We start from the raw sequence: 17,644 nt of genomic DNA on the forward strand, positions 1-17,644 counted from the left end.
CTCCATAGAAGAATTTTTAGATATAAATTAAGAAAAAAAAAAGAAAAAAACAAACAAAAAAGTTGTTATATTAACTTAATTATGTTGTTAAATTAACTTAATTATGTCATGTATTAGAAAATTTGACTCCTTCCACATCATTACGAAATATCGTATTCGTGATCCATGGAACTAGTATTAATCTTATCTAATCTAATCTAAGGGATCACCAATTTAGTATTGGAGGGCAGCGTGGAGAGTAAAAATCGTAGAGGGAGACCAAGAATGAATACACTAAACAGATTCAGAAGGACTAGGTTGCAGTAGGTACTGGGAGATGAAGAAGCTTGCACAGGATAGAGTAGCATGGAGAGCTGCATCAAACCAGTCTCAGGACTGAAGACCACAACAACAACAAAAAGAGCCCACCTGGAATTTTACAACTCATATTGTCACAGAGTTGCCTCTGTCCCTTGAAACTAAGATTTTGGCATCTTATGAATCTTTAATGGTTCATGGTGTGGGTTCCTGTAGTCATGTCCTAGTTCATGAACCATGGGCAACGTATGAGTGGCCAAGTAAGTGGTCCCGACAGTCGGGATACCAGTTACTTTGGAATAAGGCTGGGCATCTCGGACATATTCTGAGTCGTGGTCACCTTTGTGCTCATACGGCAAAGACTACCAAATCCACCGGTTAGTCCCTCAGCCGTTAGGGGTAAAACCCAATGGGACTCAGGGCAAGTAAGGCTAGCAACCTGCTTCCCTGGTACTTTAAATATGATGCTGGCAACAATCAGAGCAAAATGCCTCGGACCTTTGGAGGTGATGGAGTCCCACCTCTAACTGACAAACCAGGGACTCCTAAGATACGACTTGGCAAACAAATGGTAATGAGATGGGGAGCTATTAATATCAATGGGGGCTACTCTGGGAAGAAGGTAGAGCTGGCAGAGGCTGCAAGTAAGACGGGACTGGACGTTTTAGCTGTTAGTGACATTCGGGTAACGGGTGAGAAAGAAGAGGAAGTGGGAGAATACAAGGTCTACTTGTCAGGAGTCAAAGCAGAAATTGCACAATGGGGTGTAGGGCTTTACATCAGGAAAGAAATGGAACCCAGCGTAGTTGCAATAAGGTATGTAAACGAACGACTGATGTGGATAGATTTGACAGTGTCTAGCAAGAAAATTAGGATTGTGTCAGTATATTCGCATTGTGAAGGGACTGATCAAGATAAGATGGACAGTTTTTATGAGGCACTCAGTGATGTAGTTGTTAGAGTAAAGGACAAGGACAGTGTTCTGCTCATGGGTGATTTTAACGCCAGGATTGGAAATCGAACAGAAGGGTATGAAAAGGTTATGGGTAAATTTGGAGAGGATATGGAGGCCAACAGGAACAGGAAGCAACTCTTGGCTTTCTGTGCCAGTATGGGCTTAGTAATCACAAATTCCTTTTTTAAACATAAGAACATTCACCGGTATACGTGGGAAAGCAGGGGAACCAGATCTGTCATTGGCTATATACTAACAGATCAGGAATTCAGGAAGGCTGTGAGGGACACACGTGTATTCAGGGGATTCTTTGATGACACTGATCATTATTTAATCTGCAGTGAAATTGGGATTGCGAGGCCGAAAGTGCAGGAGGTCAGGTCCATATGTAGGAGGATAAGAGTGGAGAAACTTCAGGATAAGGAAATCAGGCACAAGTACATAACAGCGATCTCAGAAAGGTACCAGTTAGTTGAATGTAGTCAATTACAGTCATTGGAAAAGGAATGGACAAGGTACAGGGACACAGTACTAGAAGTGGCTAAAGAATGTCTTGGAACAGTAGTGTGTAAAAGTAGGAGGAAGCAAACAGCTTGGTGGAAGGACACAGTCAAGGCAGCCTGTAAAAGGAAAAAGAAGGCGTATAAAAAATGGCTACATACTAGAACTCAGGTAGACAGAGAAAGTTATGTTGTAGAAAGAAAGATAATTGCAGCATCCAAGAAGAAATCTTGGGAAGACTTTGGAAACAGGTTGGAGACATTGGATCAAGCTGCTGGAAAACCATTCTGAAGTGTAATTAGCAGTCTTCGAAAGGGAGGTAAGAAGGAAATAACAAGTATTTTGGACAGGTCGGGAAAACTGCTGGTGAATCCTGTGGATGCCTTGGGCAGATGGAGGGAATATTTTGAAGAGTTGCTCAATGTAGGTGAAAATACGATCAGTAATGTTTCAGATTTCGAGGTAGAATGGGATAGGAATGATGATGGAAATAGGATCACGTTTGAGGAAGTGGAGAAAATGGTCAATAGAGTGCAGTGCAATAAAGCAGCTGGGGTGGATGAAATTAAGTTGGAACTCATCAAATACAGTGGAATGTCAGGTCTTAAATGGCTACACAGGATAATTGAAATGGCCTGGGAGTCGGGACAGGTTCCATCAGACTGGACAAAAGCAGTAATCACACCAATCTTTAAACATGGAAACAGAAAAGATTGTAACAACTACAGAGGTATCTCTTTAATCAGCGTTGTGGGTAAAATCTTCTCAGGTATTGTTGAAAGGAAAGTGCGAGTATTAGTTGACGACCAATTGGATGAAAATCAGTGTGGGTTTAGGCCTCTTAGAGGTTGTCAGGACCAGATCTTTAGCTTACGGCAAATAATGAAGTGTTATGAGTGGAACAGGGAATTGTATCTATGTTTTAGATCTAGAAAAGGCATATGACCGTGTTCCTAGGAGGAAGTTATTGTCTGTTCTACGAGATTATGGAATAGGAGGCAAATTTTTGCAAGCAATTAAAGGTCTTTACATGGATAGTCAGGCAGCAGTTAGAGTTGACGGTAAACTGAGTTCATGGTTCAGAGTAGTTTCAGGGGTAAGACAAGGCTGCAACCTGTCTCCACTGTTGTTCATATTATTTATGGATCATATGTTGAAAACAATAGACTGGCTGGGTGAGATTAAGATATGTGGACACAAAATAAGCAGTCTTGCATATGCGGATGACTTAGTTGTGATGGCAGATTCGATTGAAAGTTTGCGGAGTAATATTTCAGAGCTAGATCAGAAATGTAAGGACTATGGTATAAAGATTAGCATCTCCAAAACGAAAGTAATGTCAGTGAGAAAGAAATATAAACGGATTGAGTGCCAAATAGGAGGAACAAAGTTAGAACAGGTGGACGGTTTCAAGTACTTAGGATGCATATTCTCACAGGATGGCAACATAGTGAAAGAACTGGAAGCGAGGTGTAGCAAGGCTAATGCAGTGAGCGCTCAGCTACGATCTACTCTCTTCTGCAAGAAGGAAGTCAGTACCAAGACTAAGTTATCTGTGCACCGTTCAATCTTTCGACCAACTTTGTTGTATGGGAGCGAAAGCTGGGTGGATTCAGGTTACCTTATCAACAAGGTTGAGGTTACGGATATGAAAGTAGCTAGGATGATTGCAGGTACTAGTAGATGGGAACAATGGCAGGAGGGTGTCCAAAATGAGGAAATCAAAGAAAAACTGGGAATGAACTCTATAGATGTAGCAGTCAGGGCGAACAGGCTTAGATGGTGGGGTCATGTTACACGCATGGGAGAAGCAAGGTTACCCAAGAGACTCATGGGTTCAGCAGTAGAGGGTATGAGGAGTCGGGGGAGACCAAGGAGAAGGTACCTGCATTTGGTTAAGAATGATTTCGAAGTAATAGGTTTAACATCAGAAGAGGCACCAATGTTAGCGCTGAATAGGGGATCATGGAGGAATTTTATAAGGGGGGCTATGCTCCAGACTGAACGCTGAAAGGCAAAATCCGTCTTAAATGATGATGATGATGAATCTTTAAATCACATACCACATCCTACTGAGAAACAATTTCTGGCTGCTTGAAAGCATATTATAGTATTAAATACTTTTTCATTTTTGAAGATTGTAATATTGCAAATTTGTGTTCCAGAGGTTGGAGAGCCTTCAAATGTGACCAGTGACATCAGTCCTCCAGAGAATCTGGACGCAACAGGAGATGAAGTCACCACTCTGAAGAACCTAGTACAACAGCTTCGGGCTGAAATTTTAGCTTTGAAGAGAAAACTCAACTTCTCTCAGAAAGGGGGGAGACAAGAGTGTGTTTAGAATAAGACAACTTTCTTGCCAGCCTGCATGGTTTATTTGGTGCAGATCTGTTTGCAGTATTAACAAAGGGGACATGTAAAGGTAGCAAATGGTCAGTGGAATCACTCCAGAAAGGGCTGAGAATTAAGACTAGCTTGTGGTTGTACATGGCAGAAAATAAATTTCCGTTTCCTTCAGACAGAACCCTGAGATGTAATTTAGACCTGGTGTGCTGAGGGAGCTAATGAGTTTCCTGAAAGTTAAGTTTGACCTCATGCTGCCAGATGAAAAATGTGCTCCTCTCCTCATGGATGAGGGTCGTATCATTCCATCATTGGAATATGATTGGAGCATTAGTTGTTATACTGGGTGGTATTACCTGAAAATGGAAACATACAATAGTTTACCATTACACAGGCCATCATTTTCCAGTTCTCATGTCAAAAACATCACTATAAGCATTTAGTGAATCTGAGGCACTCGGTATCAATGTTCACTACGTCGTGTCAGATACGGCAGGGCAAAATCGAGCTGTATGGTAAGAATTTTGAATTGTTGTTGGCAGGTTTTCAAAATTAGTCAATTTTTGCCATTATCCTTGTGATAACAGGAAGCTAATTTTCCTCAGAGATACACCACACATTTAGAAAATATGAGGAACCACTTAGTCACCGGGCAATAAGTCTTCCTTTCACAAAATGTTGTTGAGGAACGATATCTACCTTGTAATGAGGTACATATAAATCGTGTAAAACAGTTGCTTGAGATAGACAATGGTTTAAGTCTTAAACTGGCACCACAACTACATGAGAGGTGTTTGATGCCAAACCTTTATGATAAAATGAAAGTTGGCTTGGCTACTGCCCTAATTAACAGCCAGACTGCAGCAGCCATTGAGTATGGTGTCAGGACAGAGAAACTGCAGAAAAATGCTTTAACCACAGCACGGTTTCTAAAGCACGTTCATAAGTGGTTTCGCCTCATGACATGTAGAGCTCCAGTTATGGCTCTGAGTCATTCTGATGAACAAACATACAGTGAGGCTCTCTGTCATCTGGAGGACACTCTGTGTTTATTTGAAAACTTGAAAATTGGCCTGAAGGGTGCCTGGAAACCAGTTCAGTCTTTGTAGTTTTGTCAACTGTAGGTATTTTGGAATTGCAGGACACATTCATGAATGAGAAGAATTTTAAATTTCTGCTGACAAGTAGATTTGCACAAGATGCTTTAGGAAATCTGTTTTCAATGGTCTTCTTCAAAAATCCAGTATCAGCACCATCAGAACTGAAAACAGCACTGATGATTGTTACTCTTTCTTAATTCTTTATTTCTACCACTGATAATGAAAATTAAGACAGTAGATTCCTGGCAGAATTAGTGGGGTAATTTGTAAGTGAAGATGAGGGTAAGTGTGCTGAGGAAGTTGACGAGCCACTTGTAACATGGCGTGTGATGATGAGCACCAGTCTCTCTACTATTTATGTTGTCACAGTGTTAGGCAAGCTATGAAGCGCCTTGCACTTTGGAAATTTTGCGAGGAGAGCCTAATCGCATCTAAAGAAAATCCCTGTACGTCTGTGAACATGCTTTTACATCTGAAGTCCTTTACAGATACCTCACTTATTCAGCCACCAAGTGAGGTTTTCAGTGTATTGCAAATGGCAAAAGTTCATTTGAGAAGCAACAAGAAGAAGTTACTCACAAGTGAATTTTTGGTCTCTGATATAGCCACTTCTGTGTTTGCATCAGTGGAGGAGAAAGTAGTTTTCCCAGCCAGCCACTTTATACAGAAGAAAATAATACACTTTGTTGGCAACAAGAGTACATATGCTTCTAAATGAGGCAAATAAAAGATACCAGAGTGTAGTGACACAGGGCAGTAGAAGCTTGGCCATGAGAAAATTATTGCAGAATCTGCGACTTCCAGATTCACTTTTTACTAAATAATTTGGAAAATTGACATTGAAACTTCTTAAGGTTGTCGTTAACGTATTGAGGTACAAAATCTGTGGTAAGATTTTCTCTTCAAATAATCTCATTTTTGTTTGACTTAGAGATTTTTATAAAATTTTTGTTCCATGATTCTTTCTGAGTGTGGAATGTTATTATTATCTCATGTAATATTTGTTACATTTTGCAAGCAGACTCTGTCCCTGTCAAGGGTTAAGAATGATACATATATAAATAAAAACTTCATCCTTCAACCTGTGTACATATTTGACATTTGTGCTTTACCATCACCTTTGTTTCTTCCTTGTGCTTCATTTGCTTTCATTAATTTGTTTCTCTGAGTTTTAATAGGCTTTTATACATACGGTGTATCTACATTTTATGTAATATTGTAGAGAGGGAAAAAGTATAAATACTTCCAGGAAGAAATTAGCTTGTACTCCATACTCTTTCCTAGCCCAGAATGAAATAGCACGTACAAAATCTGGTGATGGTTCACAGGTAGGCCACCCTTTTTGAAGAATACTTGTTTCAAAACATGGTGAAATTTGAAGGTTATTTCATGTAAATGTCATGCACATTTTGTATTGTAACTGCTATTTTTATTTCTCTTCATAATCTGACAATTTATGTTGAAATCACGAATGTGTGAGCGGAAATGCAGTCAACTGTGGTACATGCTGTAGTTAAAGTTACCGAATGCTTCTGATAGTAAAAATATAGACAAGTTAACCCATTGCTGTAATATTTTAATATTTATACTGATAAAGTTACACTGCCATTCTTGCTAAGTTTAGGTTAGTCTTAGACAACACTTATTTTACCTACATGGAATACTCTGAGTAACTTATTAGCAATCCCAAAAGTAAGTTAGTGGTTAATAAGAAACTTAAAGAAATTGTTCTAGGTCAGTAATGCAGGATTAGTTTGAAATTCAAAGATATTTATGTACACCTGTTATTAACAGTTTTTAAGTTAAGTGGACAAAAATGTAAAAATAAGATTTCTTCAGGATATTTTTAATAACACACATTACAAATAATAGTGCACATATTGTCTTACAAGTTGAACAACACTTTCAGTAATACTATATAGTAAATACATTCCCTCAAATATTTTCAGATACTTAGTGTAGATGTTCACTGCTATAATGCACCAATCCCCTTTCTGTTTACAGATATTGGGTGAGATTTATCTTTTCTGTTAATACACTTTCTTTACAGTACAAAACTCCATTTTAGCTTTCTGGCCAAAACCTATTTCTTTATTCCTTTCTTGGTCCTAGAAATGCAACTTATTTAAAAAACTTGCCTTATATATCTGCTGCAGTGACTTTTCCAGCATATGATTTACCATCATACAGTGTAATGTCAATCATTTATTTGAAAGCCATATTCAAAAATTAATTTAAATTTGGGGAGCAAATCCATCAGCAAACCCAGAACCATGTTCTGTTATTGGTTGTAAGTTTCCTGTGATTGTGAGCACGTTTCTGCTAATTCAGCTAATTTCATGCTCCTACTATCAGGAGCACCTCCAGGCCTGTTATTTTAATCTCAATATCTGACCACTGCAGCATAAGTCCTTATACATTTTCTTGTTTTGGGGTTGATTTTAGTCACAATGGGAAAGGTTGCAGGAACTTGACTTAACCATTCAGTTAAATTTATTCGTTTCTGGCCTTTTGTCTTTCTACATTTCTGTTACTTAGTTTCCAATCCATTCGAATAGCAAAAAAGTCAGAAGAGCTAACAGTTTGGTTCTATGGTAATTTAACTACAAAATAGAAATCTTAAAGAGATAAAGCTTCCACTGTTAGCATACTAAATGAGAAATAGTGAGTGGTGCCGTACAAAGTCATCATGACTGGTAAAAAATTTGACCTCATTGAGTGTACAGTATGGTTTAAACTTATATTTAGGATGTTCATAATAATAAATTGTAGTTTGTTCCACACAATATAATGTACAAAAAGTAAAAAAAAAATTATGCACTGTGCAAATATCGAACCTATGACCTACTATTCAGTAATCATTGTTACCAGGAGACTATTATTACAATTGCAACCTGGTTGCTAAAATGAATTGTATTAAGGCTAGTACAATTGTTACTGTTTCCTACATGCTCCTTCTGATCGTAGGCCTAGTTTTGTTTGAACACAGTTTTTTTTCTTTTCTTTTCATAATCATTCTTCTAATGTCATAGAACAATTTGCAGGCAACATTTTACGGGATAGATCTGACTAAAATAAAAGGCATGTGTAATCGTATAGGAACGTTTATCAGTTCTATTTACTAAGGAACCTTGCATATATATTTGAATCCAATGCTTCACTTCGTATTAAAGAAGAAGATACAGTGTTCGTATTTTCGTAGTACCAAGTAGCAGGAACAAGAAGTCGATATAGAGCTTAAAATTAACGATAGCATTTTCCTTGCACCTGTGGAATAATATTGGTTCCCTTGTCTCCCGCTGACTATTGGATAGGACTAAACTAACGCTAATTTCGCTACAGGCTTTTAAACTCGATACCGCAACAAGAACTGCGAAATCTGGTTTCGCTATTAATAAAGAATAGCAAGGAAAATCTGTTTCATGCTCGCCACAACAAATGCTTTTCGACTCATTTCGCTAAAGTTTATTGCTAAATATCTAACATGCCACAGATCAGTTTTAGCAGTGCATTAGACGGCAGAGTGCACTTCTTAAATGTACACGGCTAATCATGCTGCAGAAGTCAATATATCCCCAGGAGTTCAGTGCCACTTGCAAGTTGGCCGTACATTCCCTATACAAAGCTGTATGCTTTGCAGCTCGCGCATGCCATCTGTTGGTGACAGTGCGTACTACGCGACTCCGGGTACTCTGCAATGCGGGCAGGTACTGCACTCTCGCGTTACTCCTCTACACTACGTGCAGCTGGCTGGGTTAGAATCTCCGCCATTACACCACCTGCTGTGTTCTGCTTGCCTGGATTTCCAAACCTGAGCACAACTGACAGGGAAAAATTTGCGATTTCAGTACTGGAGCGAGGGAAGACTAATCCCGAACCTGTTGGTATGAAAGCATATATTCATGGCATTTAACCAACACTTTTCGTCCTAATCCGCGAGTTCCACAGGGTGAGACGAAACGCGGGATGTATTTTTACGTGAAACACCCTGCTTTGGCTTACAGCAATGTGTTTACATGTAATCCACATGCACGTGGAGGGCAGTCGAGGTAAGAACCTAAAACAGAAAGTTTGAAAGTATGCTCGAAACTCGATACAAAAAGCTAAACTATCACGCAAGGAGCAAATGGATAAAGTTGCAAGTTGTACAGAGAAGAAAAATAAACAGAAAAGTAAAAGTAACCTGGCCTGCTTTACTCTAAACTCGATATAGGCTTTCCAAAACTAAGTTTCCGATTTGTTTGAAAGGCGAATATTGCAAATATTACCAGTTTTGACTTATAGCGACGAGATATGCTGGTGGTCTTCAAATACCGTTCTTGTGGAGATGCTTGTTGGGAATTTCAGGAGGAGACAGGGATATACACAAATGCGCCAGACTCCAGAGCAGACTAGCAAACATAATTACTGCCGTAACGGAGATGGGATGCGACTATGCAAGCAGAAGATTAATCATACGTGGTCAGAATTATGTATTACAGATACTACTACAACCCATTGTTGGCATCTACTTCACCGGCATGGAACTGTTGCTCCGTGAAATTCCAAATATTACCTGAATAAAGAAACTCTTAACCAACATTTTGTGTTTTCTTTTTTTTTCCTTATTGTTATCTTGAAACCTGTGTACAGGCAGGCCAGCAGCAGCATACTATGCCGCTCTTGGGCCTCAGAGAAACACAAAAGATACAAATGAAGACATTTAAAGAAAAAAATAAGGTAGACATATAAACGGAGACAAGCACTTTTTAAAATACATGGAGCCGTTCACGGGCGTAGAGTCCAAGACAAAATTTGTTCAGACACTTCGACACATACATAGACGAAAATTGTCTCACCTCAATGTAGGTGCACAAAACGAATAACACTGAATCACTTAAGCACATAACGACGGCACACACAGAACATGAGGCGTTGATCTCTGGCGCGCGAATGTTCACTAACCGTGTACGAGTCCGGGGACCTGCCAAGAGAGAAGGAGGGGGGGGGTGGGAGAGGGAGAAGGGAGAGCAGATGCCACGGGCAGGGGAGATAGGGAGACGGGAGGAAGGGGGAGGGGAAGCCCAGGGGAAGAGGGGTGGAGGGAGGACACAGAGGAAAAGGAAAGAGAAGGGAGGGAGGGTGCCTAAAGGAAAGACACAGGAAGTGGGGGAGGGGAGGATCAAAGTTGATAGGAGGGGTAGATGGAGGGGAGGAGGACATCATCAGGGAGTGGGAGCTGGCGGAAGCCACCATGGGAGAGGGTGGAGAGATGGAGACCGGGTGGGATGTGGGAATACAGGCGCGGCAGCGGGCGGGATTGGGAGAGGATGGGTGAGACAAGCGGATGAGGAGGATTGAGTTTGCTGGAGGTGTACAGGATCTGTATCCTTTCAAGGAAAAGGAGGAGGTTGGGGAAGGGGATGAGATCGTACAGGATCCGTGTGGGGGAGGGGAGATGGATGCGATAGGCGAGGCGGAGAGCATGGCGTTCAAAGATTTGGAGGGATTTATAAAAGGTAGGGGGGGTGGAGATCCAGGCTGGATGGGTGTAACAAAGGATAGGGCGGATGAGGGATTTATAGGTGTGGAGGATGGTGGAGGGGTCCAGACCCCACGTACGGCCAGAAAGGAGCTTGAGGAGACGGAGTTGGGAGCGTGCCTTGTCTTGGATTGTCCGGAGATGGGGAGTCCAGGATAGGCGACGGTCAAGGGTGACGCCAAGGTACTTCAGGGTTGGAGTGAGGGCGATAGGACGGCCATAGATGGTGAGATAGAAATCAAGGAGGCGGATGGAAGGAGTGGTTTTGCCTACAATGATCGCCTGTGTTTTTGAGGGATTGACCTTGAGCAACCACTGGTTGCACCAAGTGGTGAACCGGTCAAGGTGGGATTGGAGAAGGTGTTGGGAGCGCTGCAGGGTGGGGGCAAGGGCAAGGAAGGCGGTGTCCCTGGCAAACTGGAGAAGGTGGATGGGGGGTGACGGCGGCGGCATATCCGCCGTATACAAAAGGTACAGAAGGGGGGAGAGGACGGAGCCGTGGGGCACACCGGCGGAGGGGAAAAAGGTGTAGGAATCTGTGTTATGGATGGTGACGTAGGAAGGACGGTAGGAGAGAAAGGAGCCGATCAGGCGGACATAGTTAATGGGAAGGGCGAAGGTTTGGAGCTTGAAGAGGAGACCGGAATGCCATACGTGGTCATAAGCTCATTCGAGGTCCAGGGAGAGGAAGATTGCGGAGCGACGGGAATTAAGCTGGTTGGAAAGGAGATGAGTGAGGTGAATGAGAAGGTCGTCGGATGAGAAGGATGGCCGAAAGCAACACTGGGTAATGGGAAGGAGGCGGTGCTGGCGGAGATGCTGGTGGATGCGACAGGTGAGGATAGATTCCAGGACCTCGCTGAAGACTGAGGTAAGGCTGATGGGACGGTAGGAGGAGACGGCGGTTTGTCAGGTTTAAGGAACATGAGGATACGGGAGGTTTTCCACAGGTCGGGATAGTAACCGGTGGACAGGACTACATTGTAGAGCCTGGCCAGGGTGGAGAGGAAAGAGACAGGAGCTTCACGAAGGTGACGGTAGGTGACACGATCATGACCAGGAGCGGTGTTGCATTTTGTGCGGAGTGTAGCAATGAGATCCTGTGTAGTGATAGGGGCATTGAGTTCCGTGTGTGCAATGTGGTCCAAGTACTGGAAACCAGGTGCGAGGGGAGGGACAGAGGTGTCAGTTCGATCTCGGACATCGGGGAATAGTGAGTAATCGAACTGGGGATCATCAGGAATGGAAAATACATCGGAGAGGTAGGAGGCAAAGTGATTGGCCTTACTAAGGGTGTGTCACTGGAGTTGTCGGTGGCGTCATAGTGTGTCTGGGTCACGCGTGCGGAGGAAGGCATGGTAGAGACGGCAGGATTCACGAAGGAGGACGACGGCCTGTGGAGGTAAGGTAGGACAGTGGGGGTGGATGGCGACAGTAGGGACGTGGGCCTCCACGGCCTCAGACAAGGTCTGCTGGAGAAAGGAGGCGGCATGGGTGACATCGTCAGGGTGGTGATAGGTGAGAGGGTGGCTATCGACCTGGGTGGAGAGGGTATCCCGGTAGGCATTCCAGTCGGCTCGGGAAAAGTCATGGACATACTTAGGGGGAGGGTCAATACGAGGGTCGGGGCAGGGGCGACGACCGTCTGAAATGGTGCGGAGGACAGGGAGATGGTCGCTATCAATAGGCTCCAGGACATCCACCGTTATGTGGCCAAGGAGGTTGGGGGAGGAGAGGATAACATCGGGAGTGTAGTTGGATTTGGGACGGGTGTGCTGGGGCATGGGGATGAGGTCACCTTGAAGTGAGGAGAGGAACCGATGCCACCGCCATAACTGGGCGGCGGAACGACTATCGATGTTGAGGTCGGCGGCGATCACGTAGGAGGAGAAGGTACGGTCAATGTGGGAGAGGAAGTCAAAGGGAATAGGGGCGTGAGGGCGTACATAGATGGTGGCGCAGGTAACGGTAAGGCCGGGGAAAAAGAAACTGAGGATCAGGTGTTTGGTGGGGTCGGGAAAGAGAGGTTGGAGCCGAACTGGGATCTGGCGGTGGTGACCAATGGCAACTCCACCATGTGCATTCGGGAGGGGATCATTGGAGCAGTGGAGGAGGTAGGGTAAGTGTGGACGGTGTGGTGCGGTTGGAGGAAGGTTTCATTGAGGAGGAAGGCATCCATGCGGTGGGTGGCAAGAGTGTGCAGGAAGAGGTTCTTGTTGGCGGGAAGGGAGTGGATGTTGTTGAAAAGGATACGGTGCTGTCGCACCATGACAGGGATTTAGATGAGGGTGTCAAGATGGGAAAAGGTGAAATGGGCCTGGTTGTTGGAGTACGTGGCGTACATTTTTAGGTGGAAAACGGAACGGGCAGCAAGGGAGATCTATTGGAGGGTGTGGGGGCACTGGAAAGGATGAACATTCTGAAGGACGATGCTGAGGAATCTGATGATGTCCTCAGCGGTAGCTGCGAAAAACGTTTGGTTCAGCATAAATACAGGTGCTGGCTACCTAAGCCTGCAGATTGTGTATTTCTATTTGACCGTGAACAGCACCTTAGAAACGACCTCAATACGTTGCAAGCTATAGTGTAATTATACAGGGTGGACTATTGATAGAGACCGGGCCAAATATCTCACGAAATAAATGTCAATCGAAAAAACTACAAAGAACGAAACTCGTCTGGCTTGAAAGGGAAAACCAGATGGCGCTATGGTTGGCCCGCTAGATGGCGCTGCCATAGGTCAAACGGATATTAACTGAGTTCTTTTAGAAAGGAACCCCCATTTTATTACATATTCGTGTAGTACGTAAAGAAATATGAATGTTTTAGTTGGACCACTTTTTTCGCTTTGTGATAGATGGCGCTGTAATAGTCACAAACATATGGCTCACAATTTTAGATAAACAGTTCGTAACAGTTAGGTTCTTTAAATTAAAATACGGAATGTAGGTACTTTTGAACATTTTATTTCGGTTGTTCCAATGTCGTACATGTACCTTTCTGAACTTATCATTTCTGACAACGCATGCTGTTACAGCGTGATTACCTGTAAATACCACATTAATGCAATAAATGCTCAAAATGATGTCCATCAACCTCAATGCATTTGGCAATACGTGTAACGACATTCCTCTCAACTGCGAGTAGTTCGCCTTCCGTAATGTTCGCACATGCATTGACAATGCGCTGACGCATGTTGTCAGGCATTGTCGGTGGATCACGATAGCAAATATCCTTCAACCTTCCTCACAGAAAGAAATCCGGGGACGTCAGATCCAGTGAATGTGCGGGGCACGGAATGGTGCTTCGACGACCAATCCACCTGTCACGAAATATGGTATTCAGTACCGTTTCAACCACACGCGAGCTATGTGCCGGACATCCATCATGTTGGAAGTACATCGCCATTCTGTCATGCAGTGAAACATCTTGTAGTAACATCGGTACAACATTATGTAGGAAATTAGCATACATTGCACCATTTAGATTGCCATCGATAAAATGGTGGCCAATTATCCTTCCTCCCATAATGCCGCACTGTACATTAACCTGGCAATGTCGCTGATGTTCCACTTGTAGCAGCCATCGTGGATTTTCCGTTCCCCAACAGTGCATATTATGCCGGTTTACGTTACCGCTATTAGTGAATCACGCATCGTCACTAAATAGAACGCGTGCAAAAAATCTGTCATCATCCCACAATTTCTCTTGAGCCCAGTGACAGAACTGTACACAACGTTCAAAGTCGTCGCCATGCAATTCCAAGTGCATAGAAATATGGTACAGATGTAATAGATGTTGATGTACCATTCTCGACACCGACGTTTTTGAGATTCCCGATTCTCGCGCAATTTGTCTGCTACTGATGTGCGGATTAGCCGCTTCAGCAGCTAAAACACCTACTTGGGCATCATCATTTGTTGCAGGTAGTGGTTGACGTTTCACATTTGGCTGAACACATCCAGTTTCCTTAAATAAAGTAACCATCCACCGAAAGGTCCAGACACTTGGATGATGTCCTCCAGGATACCGAGCAGCATACATAGCACTTGCCCGTTGGGCATTTTGATCACAATAGACATACATCAACACGATATCGACCTTTTCTGCACCTGATAAATGGTCCATTTTAACACGGGTAATGTATCACGAAGTAAATACTGTTTGTAATTCCATAATAAACTAGTTTGTTGACGAGTGAAATATGCTCCACACAATCAAAGGCTTTGCTAAGATCACAAAAGGTAGCCTGAGCAAAATATTTTCCTTCATAAGCATTTAGCACTTTTTTAATCAGGGAGTCAATGGCATGGACTTCCTAAAGCCAAATTGTACCGCAGTAATTATGTTATTACATGTCAGATAATCACACAACTGGGAGTTGATGATGGATTTCAATCTATAGATAAAATAGGTGTCAAAGATATTGGCCGATAGCTAGAGGGGCAATTTTTGTCTCCTTTCTTGTAAATGGGAGCTACCCTGGATAATTTTAATACATCTGGGAATACTCCTTCAATTAGACATCTGTTTATACATTTAGTAAGAGGATATACTATGTGCCCAATTATCTTTTTTAACATGTTACAAGAAAGACCATATATATCATCACTATCAGAGGGCCTAAAATTATTTACAATAGTTAAAACAACATCTGGTGTGACCTCTTTATTTATATTTATTTATTTATTTCGTATTCAATTAATCCGTATTGTGATAAATCACAAGGATGTGGAATGAGTCATGATTACATACAACAGATATAATACACATATATAAAATGACAAAAATGTACCATAAGATTATGAATAAGTTTGTAGGTTAAAATCAAATCAAAGGTATAGCTCAAGTAATATAAAACAATACCTAAAAAGGAAATATAGTACATTTTCCAAATTAAACAAATAATACACATATATAAAATGACAAAAATGTACCATAAGATTATGAATAAGTTTGTAGGTTAAAATCAAATCAAAGGTATAGCTCAAGTAATATAAAACAATACCTAAAAAGGAAATATAGTACATTTTCCAAATTAAACAGTTAATGTGATCTATAGCAAACAAATTTTTATCAGTATAAAAAATCATTGCTTTATCTGTAGATACTCATCAAGAGAATAGAAGGAATTTACCATTAGGTATTCTCTCAATTTACATTTAAAAGTAGGTAAGACATTAATGTGATCTTTAATACCTGATGGAAGGGAGTCGAAAATTTTTGTGGCTGAATAATGAACACCTTTCTGAACAAGACTTAAATGTTTCAGATCCCTGTGTAGATCATTTTTAGACCTAGTATTATGATCATGACATTCACTATTAGTTTTAAAAAGAGATAGGTTGTTAGAAACAAAAATCATCAAAGAAAATATGAATTGAGAGGTAAGTGTTAATATTTGTAACTTATGAAACAGACTTCTGCAAGAATATCTTGGATGAACACCACTCATGATTCTAACAGCTCTCTTCTGTGCAGTAAATATTTTTTTGGCTAAAGGCTTGTTGCCCCAAAATATTATGCCATACGACATGATAGAATGAAAATAACCAAAGTAGGCAGCTTTAGTAGCGTCCTCATCACCAATGGGGGTAATTACACGCAGAGCATAAGTTGCTACACTGAGCCTTCTATGTAGGTCTAAGATATGCTCAGACCAGTTCAGCTTGCCATCAATTAGAATGCCCAAGAACTTAGATGATTCACAGTGTAGTATATTTTGGTTACCACAGTTTAAGTGGCATACTTCATTTTCTTGTTGAGATGTGTGAAATTGCATATACTGAGTTTTCTGAATGTTTAGAGTTAGTCCGTTGCACTTAAACCAGTGTAGGATGTCAACGAGTACAGCATTACATTTATTTTCTAGGTCACTGTTAGTTCGACTTTCAAGCAGAATAGTGGTGTCATCGGCAAAAAGAGTAAATTTACACTCGGTGTCTGTGCAAAGTGGGAGATCATTGATGAAGATAAGGAAAAGCAAAGGTCCTAGGATGGATCCCTGAGGCACACCACACTTTAATGTGCCCCAATCAGAAGAAATGGGACTATCATTGGCACCATTAATTATCACCTTCTGTTTTCTGTTTTGCAGATATGATTCTATCCATCTACCAATGCTACCTCGCAAGCCATAAAAATTAGCCTTATGTAAGAGAATGTTGTGGTCCACACAGTCAAAGGCCTTAGACAAGTCACAAAAAATTCCAATAGGTGACATTTTATTATTTATTGACTCTAAAATTTCATTTGTGAGAGAAAAAATAGCCTGCTCAGTTGATCTACCTTTTTGGAAACCAAACTGGTTTCTGTTGAGTATGTTGTGGCTGTTACGATGTTCTACAATTCTTGTATACATTAGTTTCTCTAATACTTTTGAGAAACTACTTAGTAGTGATATTGGACGGTAGTTAGATAAATTAGTTTTGTCACCCTTCTTGAAAAGTGGTTTCACAACGGCAAGCTTTAATCTCTCTGGGACAACACCTTGCTGGATAGACTCATTAAAAATGTGACACAGGACTTGACATATGTGGTCACTACAATGCTTCAGTATTTTTGGTGAAATGTTGTCAATACCAGTGGAATTTTTATTTTTTAAGGCCTTGATGGTATTTTTAACTTCAGTAATAGTAACTGGGGCAATACAAATTGGGTCATACGTGTTAGGGTTAGCTCTGTGTAATAAATGCGTAGCAGCATTTAAGGAACCGTTACAACCTACTTGTTCTGCTGCAGTTATGAAGTGATTGTTGAATATGTTGGAAACTGTTACAGGGTTATGAATAACCTCATCCTTATAGCTTATCTCTGTGGTATTAACATTCTTGTTACTCTTGCCACACTCTCTCTTTATAACATTCCAAACTGCTTTTATTTTGTTCTCAGATTTATCAATTTCAGACTTAATATACAGGCTCTTGG

General features: G+C 41.6%; 1 long non-coding RNA gene across 3 annotated transcripts in view; it reads left to right on the forward strand.

Moving 5' to 3' along the window:
• Positions 1-6,121, forward strand: part of LOC124720292 — a 28,313-nt gene extending 22,192 nt beyond the window's left edge. For all 3 annotated transcript variants that reach the window (XR_007006115.1, XR_007006117.1, XR_007006116.1), the window contains exon 3: positions 3,919-6,121. This is a non-coding gene — a long non-coding RNA (uncharacterized LOC124720292). The remainder of the gene's footprint in view (positions 1-3,918) is intronic.
• The last annotated feature ends 11,523 nt before the right edge of the window (positions 6,122-17,644 follow it).

The sequence above is a fragment of the Schistocerca piceifrons genome, chromosome 11 (assembly GCF_021461385.2).
Source record: "Schistocerca piceifrons isolate TAMUIC-IGC-003096 chromosome 11, iqSchPice1.1, whole genome shotgun sequence".
NCBI classification, from domain to species: domain Eukaryota; kingdom Metazoa; phylum Arthropoda; class Insecta; order Orthoptera; family Acrididae; genus Schistocerca; species Schistocerca piceifrons.